This window comes from Crocodylus siamensis, chromosome 5, assembly GCF_052110815.1.
Source record: "Crocodylus siamensis isolate JL-2025a chromosome 5, ASM5211081v1, whole genome shotgun sequence".
In the NCBI taxonomy this organism is placed as follows: Eukaryota; Metazoa; Chordata; order Crocodylia; family Crocodylidae; genus Crocodylus; species Crocodylus siamensis.
This window is the reverse complement of record NC_143399.1, coordinates 181,008,520-181,033,465: the sequence shown is the minus strand read 5'-3', so window position 1 is coordinate 181,033,465 and position 24,946 is coordinate 181,008,520. Positions and strand designations below refer to the sequence as shown.

The following is a 24,946-nucleotide window of genomic DNA, read 5'->3' as shown; positions in this document are numbered from 1 at the left end:
TTTTTATGAAAAAATAGTCATGTATCAATTATCAGTTGTGCTTAGCACAATCTTCTGAAAACAGATTAGATTTTCAATGAAGCATAAAGAAATCAAATATCCAAACACCACTGAGCTTCAATGGAATCTGACAACTCTCTGAGCCTACTTTAAAAAGTCCCAGCCCTAATATATCCTGTGATTCAAGAACCAATCTTGAGAGATACTATGTTCATTAACATAAATGAATTTGAGAGTCCAATTTAGAACCATTTAGGCAAAATTTAATCATTAACAGACACTGCTGAAAAAACAAATTACAGCTGAAATTTAAGTCATTCAGGTTAACACTGGATATTCTGTACTCACATGGTAGCGCTTCAGAAGACAGAAAGTTAATCATAAAACCATGGCTGTCCAGATTAATTACAGCTCATACATTAAAAATATTAAGACAACAAGACATGTTCAGATACTGACTCAGATTAAATCTCAGAAAACTTTTGTCTGATACTGAAATTAATCTCATGAATTCTCTTCATCTAGTAAAAACAAATAACTCAGTGAAAGTCTGCAAATTCTCCATTGTATTTAACAATTCCACTGGAAGTTTGAAAATTAAGATTCTCTCTATGTATAGATTTAATCTCTATTGAATAGTTGTTTTATATTGCCAGCTCTTCTCACAAAATGACTGCTGACTCCTCTGTCTGGGCATTAGTATTGAGACATCATTGATGAGGTCAACAGAAACAATGTTGACTAGCAAACTATTATGCAACTTGGAAAAAATATAAAAGAACCACTTGAACTGTACCAGCTAATCCCTAATTTGTACATCAAAAAAACAGGATTTGGTTGAGGGGAAAAAATATACCCCCCTCCCTCTCCTCCCATGGCCAATTTTTATATTCTATGTAGGATTTGTTTACTTTTTTCTCCCACTGATTTCTGGCAGTGAAGTCAATGGTGGCAATATAGTTTTCAATTGCAAACATTAGTACATAAAACAGACTAAATATATCTCTTCACATGCAGATATTTGGAAGAGATGAAAGGCACAGAGCTTATTCTCCATATTCAATGGCACAGCAGCTCCCACCACTACAGAACAGCCTGTATTAAGAGGCACAGCAGCTCCCACCACTACAGAACAGCCTGTATTAAGACCATTTCTGGTAGAGTGAGACCAGGACACTCAGATGGCTCTGCTTGGAAGGGAGCTAGCTGCTCCTATTGAAAAAGAATAGCAAAGGCCCCTGCTCCTTAAGGGTCTCCTGACACGTAGAGGTACTATACATCTCAAAGGTACACCTTGAGATACTGTAAATACCTAGAGATACTAGAAGCTGCCCCCACTCCCCAGATAAGTTCATAAAGTTTGTCATAGAGACCAGAATATAAAGAAACACCTGGATACAGATAGTCTAAGTACACCTAACAAAGATGCAAGACAGCAGTATGACTAACAAAGTATTATTTCTGTTGGGAGATTTTCAGAGGATGTTTGTGCACATGAGTTATGCAACTATGCATTAACATGGATAGATAAGTGCCTGTATAGCCATGCATGTAAATTAGTCACAATTTGTATGCAAGAGTGTATGCAAAAATTAAGTGTAAAAGTATTCCTTACGCTAAAAATAAGATTCAGTACACCTATTAGTAAATTCCACTGTGAAAATATCAAGGGTATTTTTAAAGATTTTTCTTAACACACAGGAAAATATGATCTATTTTATTTTCAGCATGAAGATGATAATTTGGCATAAGAAAAACTCCCAGTAGATGCCCCTCTCCTACTTTATGGGCTTAATTTCTCAAAAAACAAACAACTTTGCTACATGTTCTGATATTATACACTTGTACCCTGTTTCTTATGCTCTTCCTCAACCCTCAGCACTGAGGCCAGATCTGGCCCCCAACACCATGTCATCCAGCCCACAGGACTTCCCATGGGTTAGAAAATTTGGCAGAGGGGAAATGGTGGCACCACTCCTCTACTGCTGAATTTCCAGACCCATGAGGGGCCCTGCACCCTGACCACTCGATTGGGTGTGTAAGGCAGTGTGGGACCCAATCCCGGTGTGTGAGGATGGGTAGGGGTGGCACAGAGACAGCACAAGCTACCAGAGCCCAATTCTGGCATGCAGGGCCAGGCAGAGGGAGTGTCAGGCCCAGCCCTGGAAAATGGGGTCAATCCAGCCTGTGGGCTGGCCCCACACAGCTCATCTGACCCATGAAACTAAAAACTCGAGCACCACTGCTCTAAAGCATCCCCTACTTGTCACAATAGGAGTCAGGATACTAGACTAGATGGACCTTTGTTCTGACTTGGGAACATTATTCTTTTTCCCAGCCTTTCTAGCTGCAATAACTGAATTACAAGGAAGAAGGTCAAGTGAGTAGCTCACAGCACATGATGTAGTTTAATCTAAATTACATCAGCTGTAACCTACAGCCACATCCTTTTCTTTAGTGAAGACTCAGTACTAGCTGTGAAACAAATTTCTAAGTCCTGCACACCATGCTTAAAAGGAATTAATAGTTTCCCTGTTTTTCTTCTGAGTTAATGAATTTCTTGCTGCTCCAACCAAACACAGTTCCAAAGGCTCATAGCAATACATAGGTGCTTGTACTGCTAGAAAGTTCTGGTAGACATGCTGTTGTATATTGGAACAAGGTACAAAGAGGGAGCACCAATTCTGCTTCCAATAAAATAGCTGATCCCATGCTTCAGGTTGGAATCAATGGGAACCTTGTCCAATAAAATATGAGTAGCCACAGTTTTCTTGTGCTCTCTTAAAAACAATTGAAATGTTGACACAGAAGAATACTGTCACATGATAAATTCTTGACCAATTCCTCACAAAAAAACTCTACATCTGGCTATTTCAAGTACCCGGCAATTTACTTTAAGAGAACACACTAATTGATTAGATTAAAAAAAAGCCAAAGGTTAATGCGTTTAAAACTGATTACTGTGAGAATTATATCATTCTTATTATATTCAAGTGAGTCTCAGACTCTCTCTCTAGAAACTCTCAGCCTAACTCTGATTCCACTAAAATCAAAGGTAAAATTCCTACCGATTTCAGCAGAATCTCAGTGAAGCTGATACTGAGTGCTTTGAAAAATCCCAACCCCATGCTCTCTCTTACCTTTAAAGTGGGCTTTGTTCATCCATCAGAGCTCAGATTTGCTGCCTGACAGTAAACAGTAAGGAAGGGACAAGTAACCATTAAGATATTTTTTCAAAACACCTATATCAACTATGAAATCCTTCTTAAAATATCTATCCAGATGAATATTCTTGACATACTAAGATTTACCCAAACACATCTTAAAAAGGAAAAAAAGAGAAAAAAAATCAACCACATGAATATACATGGGTGTTCTCATCAACAGAAACCAATTACTTTGGTAATTCTAATATAAAAAAAAGCCTTAGTCTGTCTGTCTATCTGTAATGCTCTGGGTCAACTGTGCCTGCACCTCCAACAGGGTAGGCAGCAATTGGCTAGCCCGGGTGCAGGCACAACTTTGCACCGGGGCTCAGGAGAGGAGGTGGAGGTGGATGGGGGAGAAGGAGCTGCTTCACTGCGCCATGCTGTGTGTTCCCTTCCCACAACAACCAGCAGGAAGGGAGGGGAGTGGGAAGAGGAGGGGAAGGGTCATGGTGGTGCTGCTGCCAGTGGACAGGCAGTGGGGCAGGAGGGGTAGTGGGGCTGGGGCTACAGTGGGCTGTTCCTGGGGGGAGGGCGCAGGCTGCACTCAGGCTGAGCTGGGTCATAGAACAATGGGAGCATGGCAGCTCCCCAAGGGCTGTGGGTGGGTGGCTCCCACTGCTGCATGCACTATGGGGGAGTCGGAGGATGTGGGGCATGTGCTCCCCCCTTGGCTCCCCCTTGCCATGCCCCTGGGCTATGATTGCCCCCCACTGTCCATGGTGACTGGGGCTCCAGCTGGGCTGGGTGGATGGACAATTGGAGCTTGGTGGCTCCTCCAGAGGTGTGGTGTGGCATGGGGGAGTTGTGGGGGAGGGCACGGTCCCCTGGTCTATGCACAGGGCAAGGGCAGGCTGTGCTCAGCCTCTGCTCTGTACCTTGCTACCACTGCTTTGACAGCGGCATGGTACAGTGCCATGGGCCTCACTGCCTGGCATGCTCACATGGCACTGTGCTGCACTGCTGTCAAAGCGACAGCAGAGGCTGAGTGCAGCATGCAGCTGCAGCCCACCCTTGCCCTACTTTAGCTCCAGGCCTGTTCACCTCTGGAGGAGCCGCCAGGCTCTGATTGTCCCACAGTCCGGCCCAGCCAGGGCCCCATTCACGGTGACTGGGATCCTGGCTGGGCCAGGTCGTGGGGCAATCAGAGCCCAGTGTCATCAAGAAAAGAGACTAGGGGCATGTCCACACATGCAGGCATGTGCACTTGCAGCAACTCAAATGGCAAAGCCACAAATTTGTGCTGGAGATTTGTGCCTTAGCACACGTACCTGAACATGCATTTTGGTGTGGGGCAAATTGTGCCGGGGGAGCTAGATGCAGTATAAAAAGCTGCCCTGGCAAGCAGCTCATAAGAGCTTCAGAGGCCCAGCCACTTGGTACCTGGGGACACTAGACCCTTGTGCCAGTTGGACTGCTACAGCAGCCCTAACTTAGAGTGGTCCCTGCACCCTCTACCCACTGCAGCAGTCTGGCAGTGGGGGTTGCTGCCTGGCTGTGACCTGCTGCCACCTGCAACAGCATCCACCCCCTTGGACTTGCAGGCCCATGGCAGCACACCTGCCAGACCCAGACAGGGACAGCCCAGCCACCTGGTGCCTCCACTTTGCCATCTGGTTAGCTACTGCCCAGATGTGCTCACTGCAGCGGCCTGCTCTGAACTATGAAGGCATGTCCTCTTGGACCCAAATAGCCAGTTCAGCCACCTTGTCTGCCCTCCAGCTCTGCCCGGGTATTGCCGATCCTCTGCCCAGGTATTGACACTTGCCTCACTAGCAGAGATCTTGGTGTTTCCTGTTTAAATATTGCAAATTGTCTCATTAAAAAGCCCAAATTCTCTCATTAAAATGCCCAAAATCCATGTTCTTCTCCGATTAAAATGAAACACCAATATATAGAGAAAGATCAGTTGGGCAATATTTTATTGATACATTTACAATTTTAAAGCAATTTGGAAGCCTACCAGTGCTTCTATCATCATAATAAACAAATTCTAAGTATCTATACACTTTGGCATTTGCTTTTGGGTTTTTTTATCATAGAAAACTCAGAGTTGCCCCTTCCCCCTTCACTCACCAGGGTGGGGGACACTGAGCAGCACTGATAACCTGTCCTGCCTCCATGGAGCCAGCCTGGCCCAGGGCCATGTGGGGCACTTGGAGGCAGGACCCAGCTTAGCCTGAGGGTGCATGCCTCTTGTGTACGCTGCCAGGGGTCCAGGTGACAGCAACAGTGGCCAGGTCCTGATGAAAGGTGCACACCCCTCCGGGCTGGGCTGCACAGAGTCTGTGCCATGCGGCACAGGCAGCGCCAGGTTCCAGGCAGCAAAGGCCGTGCTGCACCACGGGGAGCTCTGCCAGTAATGGGCCCTGAGAGCCCCGATGACGACTGCTGCTGCTGCTGCTGCTACTGCTATGAGGGGGGAGTGGCTGTGGGAGGATAGGCCTTCCGAGCAGTCCAACTCACCATCCCCCCCACACCCACGCAATCCCCACTCACCCCCACATTCCCCCCACCCCCACGTCCCTACATACCGGGGACAGAGCCCAGGTCCAAGACACTGCTGCAGCTTTGCCCCGCTCCTTTTTGCCGCAGCATTCTGGAGCAGCAGGGGAAGGGGGTAGGCATAGACACACTCTGGCCAGGTGCCAGAGCATCATTTTGGAGGACCGAGCCTCTGGTTGCCTCAGGGCACACTGCACCACTTTTTTTCAGTGTGGTTTTTTTTTATACCAGGATTTCCTGGTATCAGAATTAGAGTCCATGCTAAAAATATGCAGCGTGGGGAATACCTTTTCATTCCCTGTGTACCACTTGCAGCATCTCAAGCTGTTTTGAGATGCCTCAACAGTCTGCTAGTCTCGACTAGCTCACTAGTGTGGACACACTCTAGCATTTCTCTTCTGAAACTAGGTTTCTCAAGGGAAAAACTGGTATAGTAGAACAATAATACATGGAAGGAAGTATAAATATTAGCACAGACAGTGCTTAACTACTCTATATTACTAACACACTGGGGAGAACATACTGTAGAATTTTCAAAAGTTGACATCCATTTGAAATGTAATGATTCTATGGTGGAGGAAGGGAAATAACTGATTTTTGCCTTATGACAAATCCAAGGGAATGAATCCCTGTTATATTGTACAATCACTGCATACTTCAAATGTCGCTTATGTATTCTTTTCCTGCATGAAATAATAAAGTGCTATTTGCACAAGTGCTGCTATCAGACCACTTAATAACTCATGAGTTGCAAATTCTCTTTCACAAAACTCAATGTCCTTATTAACCCCCTCCTTCTCTAGGTACTTTCTTTATGCTTTTGAGACTACTATTTCCATTATTTTCTGGAAGGACGAGTGCACACTTGCAGTTCATAGATTAATTCTTAATGGAACGTTGTGAAGACTGGCTTGTCAAAAATGCAACATCTGCTTTCTATTATGATAACATATGAATGTAAGCAACACTGTGCTCTGTGTCTCTTCTTTTCCTATTTGAGAATAGAACAATAGACTGCACAAGAAACTGGTATTAATGGACACCCATATGCTTGCCTATTATTAAAATAAGGAAAAATTGTCTAGATCAGTGATTTACAACCTTTTAGACTTGTGGCATCCCTCCCTAACTTTTCAGAATTTGTGGTATCCCAGCTGGAACCATTGCTCTAAAATCTCAGCTACTTTACCATGGAAAATACAAAAAAAATTTAAATGAAAGTTTTTTGAAGAAAAACTCTATCTTGCCATTTTTAAATAATTATAACTATGACTATAATTATCTATTTGCTTATTGGAGTTGTGTTATAACACATAATTGATCTAAACTTCGTGCTCATCAAACATCTACTTCATCCTATTTCGTATTTACTTCCACTAGATCTGGTTGGACAACAATAATTTCATTTTGTGAAAACTGCTAAGGGTTTTGACATGCTTTATCCCACACTGGAACAACAACAATAAAATGGACTCATACCTATTTTATCTACAGGCTGCTGTGCCACCACAGCCAGGTGGAGCTGCCCTGCGAATCTCTATTTCTAGGAAGGCCATGGAGCTGGGCCAAGACAAATACTACTGGGAATTCTATAGTTATGAGATGCAAACTTGTCAGATATAGATTAAAGACCCAATGCTACTGATAATGGTAAAGCCCAGATATCCCTAGATGTGATAACGGGCAATTTTTTTGTCAAATAGTCACAGAGCCAACAAATGGTGATGCTGCTTTACCATTGAAGGTCAGCTGAACTGGGATATTCAGGGGCTTGAATGTGAAGGATTAACTGAGAACTGCCAAAATTAGTAGCTGAATTAGGAGATGAGAAACAGCAGAAGTTTTTAAGCCACATAAATATATAATATATAAAATATAACATGCAAAGGTCATGTAGGACTATTCTGCCATGAAGATAGAGGAGAGATTAAAGATATTCTCAGTGGCCGCATCTACACAAGACGCTGCCTGTGCAGTCATTACTGTGCAGTCATTTAGTACTTGTATAAACAAGTACTAAATGACTGCACAGTAACCAGAGTTATTGTGCAGTAATGTTATTGAATGGCTTTTTTGTGATGCTGACTATACAGTAGCCTGAGACTGCTGCACAGTAGTGTCACGTTGTGCTTTCTGCCCTGCGACACCACTGCACAGGCAGCGTCTTGTGTAGACACAGCCAGTAAATCCTAAAAGCTAAATGTGTATTTTACCTCTGGTTTCAATAAAGATGAAAATGAGAGCAAAGACAAGGGGAATAAGAGAAATGAAGGCACTGGAATGAAATTATATTTTACCTACAGTGGAAGAAAAACTCAAGATGCTTATTGGGACCAGATGATCTCCCTCCCAGAAACCTGAAAGAACTGGCACATGAAATTACTGTTCTGGTAGCAAGTATTTGTAACTAGTTTATCAAATCAGAGGTGCCCTGTGACTGGACCGCAGTAAGAGTACTGCTTATTTTTAAGAGAGGAGAAAAAAGGATCTTGGCAACTACAGACCTCTCAGACTGACCTCAATAGCATGCAATAATTTAGAACAGTTTTTGAAGGAAAGGATAGTATAAGACATGGCATAATATAAGAAAACAGGATGAAATGCAACCTGAGTTCACTAAAGGTATATCAGGTCAAACTTACTGGATAGTTTTCTTTCACAACATAGCCCATTTTCTAGATAAGGGAAATGCAGTACATGTCATTGATCTGGACTTCCGTTAAGATTTTGAAAACTGTTTTGAGAACTCCAAATGGTGCCAGTTGGACAACTGTTAATTAAGCTGGAGAAGTTTTAGATTGGCAAAACGTAATAAAGATGAATGAAGAGCTGGTTAAAAGAGAGACAGCAATTACGTTCCAAGGAATAATATTAGGCTGGAGGTAAGTTACTGGTGGAGTTTTTCAGTCCCAAGACTGGTCTTGTTTGTTAGTATTTTAATAAATGACTTTGGCACAAATATTAGCAGTGTTCTGACCTGCTGATAACAAATTTAGAATCACTGTTACCACACAGGAGGATCAAGAACTCGGTGTAATGGGGGTGAAATCCAGTTCCACAAAATGCAACTGAGTAAGGCTGGAAATAAGGTTCCCAAGCATTACAGCAACTAAGTGCTAGAACACTCTTCAGATCAAAGCAGGGGGCCAAAAAGCTGATTTAAGTCAGAAATTGACAAGTTTATTAAGTGCATTATATTATATAGTACCTGCAATAGCAGGCAACTGCACTCAGTGACTCAGGAGATACTTTCCAGTTCTGCATTCTTACAAGTATGCCACAACTACAATCAAAAGCAAAACACTGGTCTGCGATAGACCAGTGGTTCTCAACTTTTTCAGTCAGGATAACCCTCCCCAATTTTTTTGAGAGTGGCAGTACCCCTGATTGAGGACCACTGGTATGCTCAACTTACCTCTGTGATTCTCAATTGGGTGCCTCTGCTACCAGGTAAAACTGTGCCATACAGCTGTTTGGGGGGGTGGGAGGTGGCAGCACACAATTGCCATAGTCCTGCATGAAGAGCACTTCTACCTTGCTGTTGCAGCCATGGAAGCAATATCTGTAGCAGCACTGCTGAGAGGGTCTTGTAGCACCCTGGCTGAGAACTACTGATCTAGACTCTTTATAGAGAGATGTGGTATAGGCAACCCCTGCTTAACGCTGTTTTGCTTAGCGCAATTTCACTATTATGCTCATTTTAAATTGATACCTGCTTTCACTTAGCGCTCAGTGAGTTTCGTTATAACGCCATTTTGGGTCATTAAAAACAATTTTGGTCGCCATCTTGGGTCATCAAATACTTTCAGTTTCGCTTAACGCTCGTGTCACTTAATATACAGCTTTTCAGGAATCAAGAGCGCTAAGTGGAGGTTTCCTGTACTTCAATTGGTTGAAAAAAATTCAAGTTTAATCTGTTTTGCAGGTCTGCAAAGTGACTATCTATTAAAGATTAATTGTTCAGAAAAATACAAAGTTAACCTGTCACTACAACTAGGAAGTTTTAAGTCATTTAAAGTGTTTTCTCCGTTTTTTAACACAGAGGCAGCCCAGAAGGTACTCCTTTTAACACGGAAGTTTTCACCAGAGAAACTGCTAAATAAAAAATATTAATAATACTTTTTTTCTTTTTTGCTGTATGCTTATATACATAAAATATGTATCCCCTGTTGCAGAATCATTGGAAAATGGTTAATTTTAGCCCAGAAGTATTATTTAAATCTTTTGTAATTATTTTCATTCTGTCTGACATGTTTGACTACATTTTCCACATTATGCTTTGCCATTGTATTTCCCAGGAGAATGCCAACTGACAAGTAATGCACATACTTATAAGCTCTTAATTTAAAAGATGGTGACTCATGTACACGCTTGCATGCTTAACTTTGTGCCATTGTGCCATATCTTTTACTAGACCAATTATATAGTTGGAAGAGATGTGAGGTATGATTTTGGTGCACAAAATGTGTGAGGACGTGAGGGAGGGCATTTTGTGCCTGAATGTTTGTCTCTCCCAACTATGTAGGTGATCCAATAAAAGATATTATCAAATAAATCCTGCTTGTCATATATTCCCTGGACCATCGTGACTACAACAATGCTACTATTATTTTTGTGCCAGTACTTACTTCTAGACTCTGGACTCTTGCCCCACCAGGCGAACCAATACTAAGCATGTAACAAAAGAAGATTCATTTAGACTTTCAATATAGTTTAGAATTCAGTGATGCCCTGGATGGATTCCCTTGTTGACAAAAATAGCCCTGCTTGTTGAAATGATCATTTTATTACTGTTTGAGCAGTGAAAGATATAATAGTCAATATTAGCAAAAAATTTGAAACATGTCTTTCATTGTCCAGCTTGATATGAAGTCATATGCAAACAATGAACTACTTTACAGCAAAGATTTCAATATAAGGATTGAATTGAGGATTCTTTTTAATAAAGAATGTACACTAAAATATTCAATAACTATGTCATCCTTCTCCAGTTTAATAGTCATTTTCTTTTCTGTATGAATTAACTTACTTATGCTCCCATTGTCAGGTTTTAAAGGGGCATCAGTCAAAGAAGAGGCCAGTCAAAGAAACCAATATAAAAGTAGACACAAATGGGAGGAAGTTACTGTTTTACTTGCAGGCAGATGGACACAAAATCAGGCTCAATAAAATATTTTAAAATTCTAAAGCATTTTAAATAGTTTTTCTGTAACATATTACATACAAAAAATACAATTTGGTATGCTGTGGCATTGGCTTAAATGCAGGAAAGCACTTAAAACATGTTCTTACTTCCAGCCCAGTAGAGGTAATCTCTTAGGCATCTGCATAACTAATTATTATATATACAGAGGTTCTTATGTCACCATCATAACCTTCTAATACTGGATTGTTGAGTGAACTTTTTATCCTCTTGCAGAAGAACTGTGGCACAGTATGATGTTTTGTTTTGTCAGGGCTTTTGTTGTGTTGGTGTTGATTTTTGTGCTTCATTCACTTACTTAAGAGTGAAATCTTTCCAGAATCAAACCATTCTTTTGGATAATCTCCACAAGGGCATATAAGACTGTCACCAAAACTCAACTATGACACACACATACACATGCACTTACCTGCACATGCTTGATGCACATGCTTAACAATCCAATACGCCAGAATAGTTTAAATAATAACAGAGGCCATGTTAAAAGTGGTCTTGGGCTTTATACTTGGGTTTATATTTGATGCTGTAAATATAATCTTATTGCACTATCTCTAACCTCTACTTAAAAGCCTGAAGGACTCCCAGTTTGTTTATATATTTGTGTACCTAGTGGAAAGTAGTCATGACTTTTGAAAGCAAGCTATGCTGAATTTCAGTCTCTCTGCTGCTCTCTAGTGAGCAACTTCAGAATGAAATGCCCTTGGAACAGTCTCGCTTATTTTAGTTTTTAAAGTCTCCTATTTTTAACTGACTTCAGTATAAAATATGAAAAAGTGTTTCCTATTGCTTTTTCTGAATTTATTCTTCCATACTGTGAAACACTTAGACTAGAAAAATCATTAGAAAATCACAGTGGAACAATCTTAATCTACCACAAAGAAAGTCTAGATTGGCCCTGAGGTCTTCTTCCTTTCTGACTTCTATGATTTTTTTGCCAGTGATACATAATCCTTTTCATACCAAAGTGATTTTTTAAAATCTAACCTGAGACATACCATTTTAAATGAGTGTATCAAAGGAATATTTCCCACCATGAGGTGATTATTTGTGTTCCTTCCTCAGATGGTTGTGCTGAGAGGCACAAAGAGAATGGCAGAAAGAGCAACTTTTCAGTATTACTTACAAACACTTTGAACAGTTCAGCATCTACAGTCAGAGACAGCAAATTATATTTTATATTAACTACTCAGAGAAATAAGATTCAAGGCATATTGTGAAGGTTATCATATTATCACTATTTTCTATTTCTCTGCTCAATTTTTAGCTTTCTCTCTGCATCTTTCTGAGGATTAAGCAGATGGTAAACAGCAGCTAATGCCAGTGTAACTCTCCATCTGGCTATAGATGCATTTTTGCATAGGCTCATTAGAATCCTTGTTCCATCCCAAATCCTCCATAACAGAGTTTCATCTCCATCTATATAATCTTCAACACATAGTTAATAAATGCAAAATACATGTACTAAGTTAAAGTTCATGTGGAACATAATAATCTTTTAGCTAACCAAAACATCAGAAGTGGCAGTAGGCCCAAACCTCCTCAGGAACAACAGCATTTGCTGTTTGCTTCATTATTTTTCCCGTCCACACATTTATTGCTTCTTAATTATCTGTGATTTAGCATTTCACACAGGCTATATATGAGACAATAAGTAAAAAGACAAATCACTGTAAGGATATATAAATGTATAAGCTAATTTTAAAAATAGCTTGATTTGCTATGGTAAAGAGGGTTACTTTGAGATTCCCAAAACCAAGAGAAGGAGTAATCAGAACCATTTTTTTCTTTCCATTCATTGGAGAGTTAGTAGAATTCCATGTTTGTTCCCTTTGACTAATTCTAACAATATCAAACAGTAGTAGTCAGAAAATTTACAACTTGATCATTTAAAAATAGGTATTACTGTGAAGCAATGCAATCTCCAGGGGTAGAATGTGAGGTGGCAACAATGATCAGCAAAATGGCATCTGATTATATGAAGAAATGTAAGCAGTATGTTGAAGACAAGACTTGGTAACCAAGCAAGGGCCAAGAATGCAGTAGTGTCACATACTGTCATTAGCTCAGTAAAGGAAAGCCCTCACACCACAAACTTGCTGGTGCAGGGGTGGCCAACCTGCAGAGCAGGCAGGGGAAAGAGATTGAAGTGGCACTTGTGGAAAGTATGGGCTAATTTGTGGCACCCTTAGCAAACAGGTAGGATCCCATTTAGCAGTTTGTGAATAACCAAACACTGGAAACAGGAAGCACTCAGGTCACAACTGCCAGGAGCTTGGGGAATAAGCAGGAGGAGCTTGTCCTCTTGCTCAATGCAAATAATTATGATGTCACTGGGATAACAGAGACCTGGTGGGACTCCACCCATGACTGGACCACTGGTATAGATGGCTACACCCTGTACAGAAGGGATCATGTAGATAAAAGGGGCGGGGGTGTAGCTCTCTATGTTAAGGAAAGCTATGCATCCCTGCAAGCTGATATTGGCGACCAGGGTGGACAACTGGAGACCCTCTGGGTTAAAATTCATGGGGAACACTGCACAGGAGACACAACGGTGGGAGTCTACTACAGACCTCCCACCCAAAGTCTTGAGCTTGACCAGGAGTTCGCCTGGGAACTGGCTGAGGCCACATGCTCCAGGACTATGGTTGTCATGGGTGACTTTAATTACCCGGACATCTCGTGGGACGACCGCTCAGCAAAATCAGAGTGGTCACAAAGCTTCCTCTCATGTGTGGATGACCTCTACCTGACTCAAGAAGTCTATGGGCCAACAAGAGGCAAAGCGCTGCTCGACCTGGTACTGGCTAGAGGGGATGACCCAACTGACGACCTAGTGATGGATGGGAAGCTGGATGACAGCAACCATGAGCTGATCACCTTCACAATCCACCATAAAGCTGGCAAGTCAGTCAGCAACACAGAAGTCCTTGATTTCAGAAAAGCCGACCTTGACAAGCTCAAGAGGCTTGTCAGTCAGGCCCTAAGGGACCATGACCCCAGGGAGAGGGGAGTTCAAGAAGAGTGGTTGCTCCTCAAGGGAGTGATCCTCAATGCACAAGATAAGTCTATTCCATCTCGAAGGAAAGGCAGCAAGAGGGCACAGCAGCCCCCCTGGCTCTCCAGGGACCCAGCAGACCTCCTAAGGCTAAAAAGAAAAGCCTACAAAGGATGGAGGATGGGATTCACCTCCAAGGAGGATTATTCTGCACTGGTCCGGTCCTGCAGGGAGCAAACCAGGAAAGCCAAAGCTGCAACTGAACTCCAACTAGCTTCAAGCATCAAGTCCTTTAAAAAAGGACATTTTTCAGATAAAAAGTCCTGTTTTCAGATATGTGGGGAGCCGGAGGAAAAGCAAGGGCAACATTGGACCCCTGCTGAACTGGATGGGGAAACTGACAACTGATGCCCAGGAAAAAGCCAACCTATTAAATGGGTACTTTGTATCAGTCTTTCATTAGTCCCATGGGATGCCCATGCCCACTATGGGACAGGGAGGTCCGGGTGGGGGAGATCCCCTGCCCTCCGTAAATGCTGACTTTGTGCAGGAACACTTTGAGAAGCTGGATACCTTCAAGTCAGCCGGCCCTGACAATCTACACTCCAGGGTACTCAAGGAGCTGGCAAGCATCATAGCCCAGCCCCTGGCACGGATCTTTGAAAACTCCTGGTGCTCTGGTGTAGTGCCCGAAGACTGGAAGAAGGCCAATGTGGTGAAAATCTTCAAGAAAGGGAGGAAAGTGGATCCAGCTAACTATAGGCCCATCAGCCTGACTTCTATCCTGGGGAAGATCTTAGAAAAATTTATTAAAGAGGCCATCCTTAATGGACTAGCCAACGCCAACATCCTAAGGGATAGCCAGCACAGGTTTGTTGTGGATAGGTCTTGCTTGACCAATCTCATTTCCTTCTATGACCAGGTGACCTATCACCTGGACAAGGGAGAAGAGATTGATGTCATATATCTTGACTTCAAAAAAGCCTTCGATCTGGTATCCCATGATCACCTCTTGGCAAAACTGGCCAATTGTGGCCTTGGGTCCACCACAATCAGCTGGCTGGAAACTGGCTCCATGGTCGGACCCAGAGGGTTGTAATTGATGACAGTCACTCATCATGGTGTCCTGTGACCAGTGGGGTCCCTCAAGGCCCTGTCCTTGGACCCATATTGTTCAACATCTTCATTAATGATGTGGACATTGGAGTCAGGAGTGGACTGGCCAAGTTCGCCGATGACACCAAACTTTGGGGCAAAGCATCCACGCCAGAAGACAGGCGGGTGATCCAGGCTGACCTGGACAGGCTTAGCAGATGGGCGGATGAGAACCTAATGGTGTTTAACACTGAAAAATGCAAGGTTCTCCACCTTGGGAGGAAAAACCTGCAGCATCCTTATAGGCTCGGCAGTGCTATGCTGGCTAGCAGTACGGAAGAAAGAGACTCAGGGGGTCATCATTGACCACAAGATGAACATGAGCCTGCAATGCGATGCTGCAGCTAATAAAGCGACCAAAATGCTGGCTTACATCCATAGATGCTTCTCAAGCAAATCCCGGGACGTCATTCTCCCCTTGTACTCGGCCTTGGTGAGGCCGCAGCTGGAGTACTGCATTCAGTTTTGGGCTCCACAATTCAAAAAGGATGTGGAGAAGCTTGAGAGAGTCCAGAGAAGAGCCATACACATGATCAGAGGTCAGGAAAACAGATCTTACGATGACAGGCTAAGAGCCATGGGGCTCATTAGCCTGGAAAAGCACAGGCTCAGGGGTGATCTGATGGCCACCTATAAGTTTATAAGGGGTGACCACCAGGATCTGGGGGAACATTTGTTCACCAGAGTGCCCCAAGGGATGACGAGTTCGAACATAAACTACTGTAAGACCGTTTCAGGCTGGGCATAAGGAAGAATTTCTTCACTGTCCAAGCCCCCAAGGTCTGGAGCAGCCTGCCATCGGAGGTGGTTCACACACCTACATTGAACACCTTCAAGAGCAAATTGGATGCTTATCTTGCTGGGATCCTATGATCCCAGCTGGCTTCCTGCCCTTTGGGCGGGGGGCTGGACTCGATAAACTTCCGAGGTCCCTTCCAGCCCTAATGTCTATGAAGTCTATGAAATCTAAGGTCTCCTATCAAAACTCTCTAATGTGTTTAAGATGATTACAACAGTGTGTCCATCTGGCTTCGAATGCCTGCTTGCGTGCTGTCCTGGTCCAGGCGGTAGAGGGTGTACACTCTCTAGTGTCATGGGTTCCCCTAGTTGGGCTTCGGTTGCCTCTCTGGCCTTCCCCAAACTCACCTACCATGTCTTTAAATGTTATATCAATGTGGGGTTTGGCCTCAAAGTTCCCCTCAGCAATCACCACTCCACTTGCAGGATGTTTATGGGGCTTCAGCTCCCCATAGACCCCAACCTTACACCAACCTCTGGTGGGGTGCCAGATCTTGACACGGCTGCCTCTCCAGTGTAGATGTTCCTCGTGCCCTATCATATCCCTCTTTATCCTTGGGGGAGGATAATTAGCTGGCCCGGGCTCTAAGCTTGCAATCCCCTTGAGCTGGTCAGCTCTATTCTTGGGGTCTGAGGGTCCCTCTGCCGAGCAGGGGTAAAGGAATAAAATGAAGAAAAAAACCAAAAGAAGGGATCCTAAAGGTCTTCCTATCTGGTGTCCTACCAGTTGGCTTTCCAAGCCCTCCTGCCTGAACTTGGCAGTGCTCCCCCAGTGCTGGTCCTGCAGGGTCCCTCTCCACCCCTAGCCCAGTTCCCTGATCTGGTACCTGGGAATGGTTGAGTGGGCACACCTTCATTTCCCCAAGGTTGGCTTCAGCCTCTTCCTTGAGCTTGTCATCCTGGTTGCGCCACTGCTCGGCATCTCCCTCGATGCACCTCCTTGGTAGCCCTAAGGGGAAGTCACTCCCAGCACTCTGCCCCTCCTAGGGCTCGATCTCAGTGCCCCTGGTGTGAAAAGCTCTCAGTGCTTCCCCAGCTGCCCGTTGCCTGGGCATTCCAAATTTGCACCGGTCCCACCCACTACCGGCACAGAGAGCCTCTGCCTCCTCACTAGCTCTCTCCTCCCTACTGCCAGCGGCCATTTTTATCCCTGTCAGTGGATGCATCCTTGTGATGTCACCCACTTGCCTTAATTACATAAAGGCATGGCTTGTAAACTCTGCAGGCTTTTCTTTCAGATCTTCTAGCATCACTCCTCCTGCAGTTAAGTGATTGTTTTGTATTTCTTTCTTTATTTTACTGTTTCTTCCTGCATCAAGCCCCACTTCTCACTATCCCTGGGACAAACAGCAATAGCAAGGCATGACATTATAGGCCAAATCCAGGCTAATACAGTTGGCATAAACTGCTTGACAGGGGATTCCTCTTGAATAGGAAAACCCTTAGCAGTATCTAGCCTGCTGTGTATCCGCACCCTCCACTGAACCATGTATTTCATAGCTCTAATGTTTCAAATACTGAAGTGTCCCTGTATAAGCCATTTCAGTCAATAAATTCTGGAGCAGTTCAGAGGAGATTGCTGAACTGCTGTTATGAAAGAAGACAGAATAGTGCACAAATATCAGGCCTTGGATAGTTCAGGCAGCCACATGAAAGTAGGCAATTAGGAGAGGTGAAAAGTGTGCAAAAGACAACCATGCCGTATGAGGGCAGAGAAAAAAGGAAAGCAGGGAATAGGGATGGGGGAAAAAGCCAGAAAATGTGTGTGTGAGGCAGAAGAGTGCCTGCTAGGACCTCGCCACCAGTGCTTGTCTCCACAAAGGCTTGGGGAGAATGTCTGCAGCCAAAACCCTGGCCACTGAAGCCCCCTATCCACGGGCTGGATCTAATGGTTCCACAGGCCAGATCCATACCACAGACCATAGCTTGCCTACCACTGGGTTAGGCAAACATGCGTCAGGAATAACTTAGGTATAGTTGATCCCACCTTGGGGAAAGGGATAGATTATATACCATATTTACTCAAATTTATTCAGTTTTTTTCTCCATTTAAAATGGGGAATGCCTCGTCTTAGATTCAAGTACCAGGGCCAGGACCAGAGCCACTACCACTGCTATGCAGCCTGGCTAGGGTGGTTTGATATGGTCCATGTGGTGGAGGAGACTGCATGCAACAGGGAAGCGTAGGGGATACTGCACAATATAGCAAGGGGTGGGATGGGGTAAGAGTGCAGGGAAGACAACATGGAAGGGTTGCAAGGAAGACCATGCAGCAGCAAGGGAACTGCTGCAGCTCCAGCTCTGGCTCCAGTTCCAGCCAAAGGCCAGAACCAGAGCTGCCACCACCAATGCTACCTGGCTTGTGCCAGAGTCAGAGCCATCACACAGGGCAGTGATTCTCAATCAAGGTAGTATTGCACCCTGTGGTGCATTGAGATCCTTTCAGTGGTGCCACAGGAAACCACACAACATTAGCACCGTTAAGTCTGCAAACATGATTCACAAGATAAACCCAGAGATTTCAAATAGGAACCCATGGGGTCAAAAACATTCTGCCTTGTTATAGTCTTTCTGAGTTCTCTGCAACTGAAGAATTGCTCTATTATTTTTCTGTAGTCAAAGAACAAATGAAAACTAAAAGTTGGCATTTTCCAAGGGCTCTGTGAGTCTAGGGATGGTGTCTTAATCTCTTGAGTCTAAAAAAGTTAAGAACCTCTAGCATAAGGTAAGTGGCAGTGGAGGAGGGGCAGGTAGTGGGGGGGAGAAAGTGGCAGAGAGGCAGGTGCCAAAGAAGAGCAAGTAGCAGGTGTTGGGATAAAGTTAATTTGCCCCTTTATACTCTTGATAGTGCCTTTATAATATCCTTTATTACTTTGTTAATTATTATTTTATAACCAATGTCCATTTTAGTTTGCTCAAATAATTGTGTAACTAGGCCTTAGTTGAGACTCCATTTTGATTTTTACATTGCTTAGCATAAGTGTAACAGTCATTTTGTTTTGTAATTTTATAGGTTAAGTATAAGAGAAATAGTGTGTATACAACGCCTGTGGTATGTCTGAAAATAAGTAATGAAAGAATAAACAGTATGTGTGGAAATGCATATGCTGAGACAGTCTGTCTTGCACCTCAGACTAGAAGGATAGAAATAGCCTTCTGTGATTTAACAGCCAAAGGTTACAGCAATGTCCAAAGATCAGCAGTTAAGGATTGCAAAATATCAGATCAGGTTTTGTTTTAATGGCTAAAGAAATTGCTGACAACAGATGGAAGAAATTGCAGACCACAAAGCTGAAGAGTCTGTCAATCATAACATTGTAACAATCATAACAATTGTAACTGAAGAAGAGGATCTTTTCATTGTCGAGGGGACATGACACAGCAAGACCGATAGATTTGTATGCGGAACAATCACTATAAAGATGGACAAGAACAAAGGAGCTTTTGGTCTGTCCTGTAACGAAAAAGAAGAAGCATTGGAACACATCACACAAAGACCTGGCTTCACCCTCATGGTTAACTTGGCTGGCTACCAAACTAACCCAAGCATCTTTAGGACTCATAAATCTTGCTATGTGCAGGACTGTCTGTCTGTCTCCTTTCGTATGTATGTGAAAAAATGGGTATGTATGTGTGAGCGTATGAAATAGGAAACACCACCTTCTGTTGTTTTTTCTTTTATTTAGTTTGTCTTATGTTTTCAATGAATGTGGAGTTGTGCCTTATCCCCTGATAAGATTCCCACTTGTCTTTAATTCACACTGTATGCCTTGTGCATACAACACAGGGAGACAGCTGGGAGCAGCAACTGGCAGGGGTCAAGTAAGGGGGGGACAAGGGACAGGCCATCTGCCTCCCTACCACTGTTTCCTCTGCCACTGTTTGCTTCCCCCCACCCCTTTGCTGTTTTCCCCACCACAGTGGGGGAGGAGGGAAATTTATGATGACCCTCTCATAATTAGATTCTATACATGGAAAATGATAACAAATTTATAATTTTCCAGATATAGAAACTGATTGCTGAGGGGTAGTCTTACATTCAAAGCTGTCTTAGATTCAGGTAAAAACAGTAACTCATGAGGCATATCTAGCTCTATCATCTAGCTCATTTAAAAAATTTTCCACAGAGGCAAAGCTTGGAAAAAAATAATTTCAGGTCAATCAAACACTTCGGTTTTTATAACATTAATATATTTTGTTCTAATCTATTTATTTTTATACTATGAAAAAAAATCTCAAGATAAAAAAATGCAATTTCCTGTTTTAAAATGACAAAATATAACATTTTAATCTTGGCCACACCAAAATTGTTTTCCCTTAGTAGAAAATTTCATTGAAATCAATGTGTGCCCATGGGAGGCATCACTTCTGATAAAATAGTATCCTCCATTGAAAAAAAATATTGGGTAAAAAAAGCTAAATCTATTCCATATCAATTAGCTTGAAAACTAAGCTCATTAACTTGGATGAAAAATACTGATCCATCATACTTTTAAAGCCATAACATGGCAATTTCAAAGAGTAAAGTAGTGGTATACTATTTGTTATGCAGTTCTATCACCACTTTTGGCACTTTGTTTCCTACTTCAACAACTCTCTATATAAAGGAAACACAAAAGCATATTGCAATCCACTCTTATTCCATTGCATTCATTCATTCAAGGTGGGCAAAACTGCCTGTGCCATCTGGAATCGTTATGCTCACCCATTTTCAGAGGAAAGTCTGGCAAGTCTTTTCCACTAATTCTTTCAAAACAAACCATGACCCATTATTATTTCTCTCTGTTGGAGGTTTTGGAATATGTTTCTAGATCATATAAAGCCAAATGGAGAACTACTACTGCAGGACAAATGGCCAAAAACAACACCCACCAATTTACAGCCTCCGGCATTAACAACCGACTAGGATTTGTGAACAGTCTTCAGTGAGCTAATAGTGGGAATTTTCATCCGGAGGATATGTGACAGACCCACTGGTGACCTTGTTCTTTACTAAATCTTTACTAGCTTGAGATCTCAAAATCATCTGTAATTCAGCTAGAACGCAGACTCTGTGGACCCTTCCTGACCCTGCATTGTACTGTGTTATTAATCCAACATGTTATCAACAGTCACTATTTTGGAGCAATACAATGATTCCTATTGTTCAGCAATACACTTCTATTCACAGCCCTCCACAAAACTTTTAGCACTGGACACGTCAAAGTATAGTGTTATCTATTTTCCAGATATCAGCTGGTGGCATATATGCAGTTGTACCAGGATCCTGGATCACAAGTGTCCTATTCCTTGTATTATTACACTCAGAAGCATTACAGGGAATTAAAGTATTCCAAGAGCATATTTTGTTGTGCAACAAGCTATAGTATTTCAGTACATAAAGCCAATACTCCTAGTTACACATTTTTTCATTATATTTACTGGGAAACAGTAATAATTTTCTCAGACTAGCTCTGTGACATTTCCAAAGATAAAATATAACTTTCACCATGAATGTTCCCAAATGCATTCAGCATAATTTTAAAGTGTCCTACTTGTAGAATAAGTAGCTTCAGTACAGTTTTCCTCAGAATACTGCAAGGAAGAAAACAGCTAAAGAATAAATGTATAAAGTTTATATTGTAGGAGTAGAAATTTCTGCATTGTGCAGCAGGTTGGATGTTAATGAAGCACAAAACCCCCCATCAAAACACCATGTATTTCTGGTCATGATTTGCAAGCTATGTTATGCAGTGTTCCAATGCCTTTAGTTAAGACCAGGGTTGTCCAACTGTTTTGACACCCTGGCCAGATCTGGACCTCAGGGCTCCTCAAAGGCTAAATCCAGACCCACTTTCCACAGTAGGGCAAGCAATGGCAGTGGTGGGGTGAGCAGTCAGGGAGCCACTGGGATTACCATCACTATCATTTGCCTCTGCCACCAACAGACATTTCCAGTAGGATTTTGGTGACAGCCCCACGTGTTATCACTCTGCTGCTAAATTCCCAGCCACTCAAGGAGCCCTGAGGGCTATATGACATGTCTCCACAGCCCACAGGCGATTTGCCACCTCCAGTTTAGGCAACTAATTAGAAACATAACTTGAACAGTACACTATAAAAGGAAAGCCATGGCATACACCATTTATAGCAGCATTATAAGGCATTCTACATATTACAATGGTTGTGCTACTTGCCTTTTATTACATGGGCATACATAAAACATGATACACAACTCATAAACCCTTCTCGTTTAAGGAAGACTTGGTAGAGACAGCTTGCATGATTGGAGCACTGTCATGGACGGGTACAAACTGTTCAGGAAGGACAGGCAGGGGAGAAGAGGAGGAGGAGTTGTGCTGTATGTAAAAGAGCTGTATGATTTCTCAGAGCTCCAGTATAAAACTGGAGATAGGAGAGCATCAAGGGTAATGTGGTGGATGTGTGCTAAAGACCACCTGACCAGGAGAATGAGGTAGTTGAGGCTTTCTTCAGACAACAAGCAGAAGTTTCCCAATCACAGGCCCTGGTTCTCCTGGGACACATCAATCACCCTGACATCTTCAGGGAGGGCAATACAGCAATGCACAGGCAATCCAGGAAGTTTCTGGAGAGTACTGGGGACAACTTCCCGGTGCAAATGTTGGAGATCCTGACTAGGGGGCCGTGTTTTTCTTGACCTACTGCTCACAAGTAGATAAGAATTGGTGGGGGATGTAGAAGTGGATAGCAACTTGGGCATCAGTAACCATGAGATTATTGAGTTCAGGATCCTGAGGAAAAGAAGAAAGGAGGGGAACATGGTATGGACCCTGGACTTCTAAAAAGCAGAAAAGCAGACTTTCACTTCCTCAGGGATCTAATGGGCATGATCCCCTGGGAGGCCAGGCTGAGGGGGAAAGGAACCCAGGAGTCAGGACCTGGCTGTATTTTAAAGAAAACTTACTGAGGGTGCAGGAACAGACCATCCCAATTTTGACAGGAGTCCTACTCTCGGAGCCTCTCTGGAAGTGTGGCTCTGCCCTCCTGCAATGGGCCAACCTCCTGCTTACTTCCTGCCACGCCTTGATCTTATTTTGATTAACAGATGATTGTAATCAGCGGGAGGCTGCCCATTTCTACGAGCCCTGATGACTGGGGGCACTGCCTGCGGCTCCTTTTCCTCCCCTACACCGCAGCCCAAGCCTCACAGATGGTGCTGGTGTGATCTGCCTTGGGCCCTGTTATGTCTTGGCCCTACATTTGCTCTCAGGGCTCCTCGACGCCCCTCCTCACTCTCTCTCGGGGCTCCTCGCTGCCCCCTCCGCTCTCTCGGGGCTGGGCCAATGCACCCTGCAAAATACTGCCTTCTCTGGCATCAGGAACCCCCCACTCTACTGGGAAGTTCCTATGAGGCCTCCTCCAACCCCTGATAGCCCCAGCCGGTCCTCCAGTAAAATAGTAAACATAAAACACAAAGCCCCTGGACTACAGCATAAAAGCTAGACCGTCCTGGACAGAAGAAAACAACAGTACCTCCCTACCCAGGACTGCGAGCACACCAGTCCTCTCAGCAGGACCTAGGGAATGTTCCCGCCATCTGGGTTCACCTTTGGCCGAGTTCCTCCTCCCTCAGCCACCGGAGGGAAACTGCCCTCCTGGCCTCCTGCCGGGGCTTAAGAAGGGCCAAGTTTCTCCCCTTCCTGTCGCTATGTTTACCCTGATTGCCCTAGCAACCAGCACCTGCACAGTCCTAGTGACTGGCAGCTGAGCTTCCCTCTTTCCACCACCAGGGGTCTTCCCCAAGCCATTTCTGCTCTCAGTCGCAGGGCACCTACAAGCTCTGCAACACCAATGTTCAGGAAGATTAGTAATGTGGCAAACAACTAACTTGGTTTAGCAGAGAACTCTTTGCTGAGTATAAACACAGAAAGGAAGTTTAAAAGTAGTGCAAGCTTGGAGAAACAACTTGGGAAGAGTATAAAAATATTGCTCAGGTATGCAGAGATGAAATCTGGAAGGCCAAAGTAGCTAGTAAAGGGCATGAAGGGTAACAAGAAGGATTTCTACATGTATGTTAGCAAAAAAAGGAAGGTCAGGAAAAGTTTGGGTCCCCTAGCAATAGATGATGAGGAAAAGCCTGAAGTACTCAATGCCTTTTTTTACCTTGGTTTTCACAGGCAGCACAGCTTAGGGAGGAGATCAGCAGCCCTCAAAGGTGAGAGAACATGTTAGGGACGAGTTAGAAAAACTGGCATATACTAATCCATGGGGCCAGATGCAATGCATCCAAGGGTATACAGGAAGCTGGCTGATGTGATTGCAGAGCTGCTGGCCATTATTTTTGAAAACTCATGGAGATCAGGGAAGTTCCTGGATGATTAGAAAGGGCAAACATAGTGCCCATCTTTAAGAAAGGGAAGAAGGAGGATCCAGAGAACTACAGACCGGGCAGCCTTACCTCAGTCCCTGGAAAAATCATGGGGCGTTCCTCAAAATTTCCACTGCTAAGCACTTGGAGGAGAAGAAGGTGAGTAGGAACAGTCAACATGGAGTCATCAAGGGGAAGTCATGCTTGCCCAACTTGATTGCCTTCTATGATCAGGTAACTGGCTCTGTGGATCTGGGGAAAGCAATGGACATAATATACTTTGACTTTAGCAAGGCTTTGGACACCATCTCCCACAGCATTTTTGCAACCAAGATGAGGAAGTATGGGTTGGATGAATGGACTGTAAGGTGGATAGAAAGCTGGCTGGATTGTCAGGATCAACAGGTAATAATCAATGGCTCAATGTCCAGCTGGCAGCCTCTATCAAGTGGAGTGCCCCAGAGGTCAGTCCTGGGGCTGGTTTTGTTCAGTATCTTCATTAACAATCTGGAAGATGGCACCCTCAGCAAGTTTGCAGGTGACACCAAGCTGGGGGCTGTAGTACATACACTGGAGGGTAGGGCTAGTATTTAGCATGACCTAGAAAAATTGGAGGATTTGGCCAAAAGGAATCTCATGAGGTTCAGCAAGGACAAGTACAAAGTCCTGCACTTAGGAGTAAAGAATTTCATGCACCACCACAGCCAGGGGACAGACTGGAAAAGGATCCCAAGGTTACATTGGACATGTTA

At 43.6% G+C, this 24,946-nt stretch overlaps 1 protein-coding gene across 3 annotated transcripts in view; it reads right to left on the bottom strand.

Annotated features, from left to right (window-relative positions):
* The window catches only part of KIAA1217 (KIAA1217 ortholog), a 684,182-nt gene that overhangs the window by 506,300 nt on the left and 152,936 nt on the right, over positions 1-24,946 (bottom strand). The window contains exon 2 of one of the 3 annotated variants that reach the window (XM_090047347.1): positions 24,285-24,446. The exons of the other annotated variants lie outside the window; for them this stretch is intronic. The gene's annotated coding sequence lies outside the window, so the exon portion shown is untranslated. The remainder of the gene's footprint in view (positions 1-24,284; positions 24,447-24,946) is intronic. 3 annotated transcript variants of the gene reach the window in all.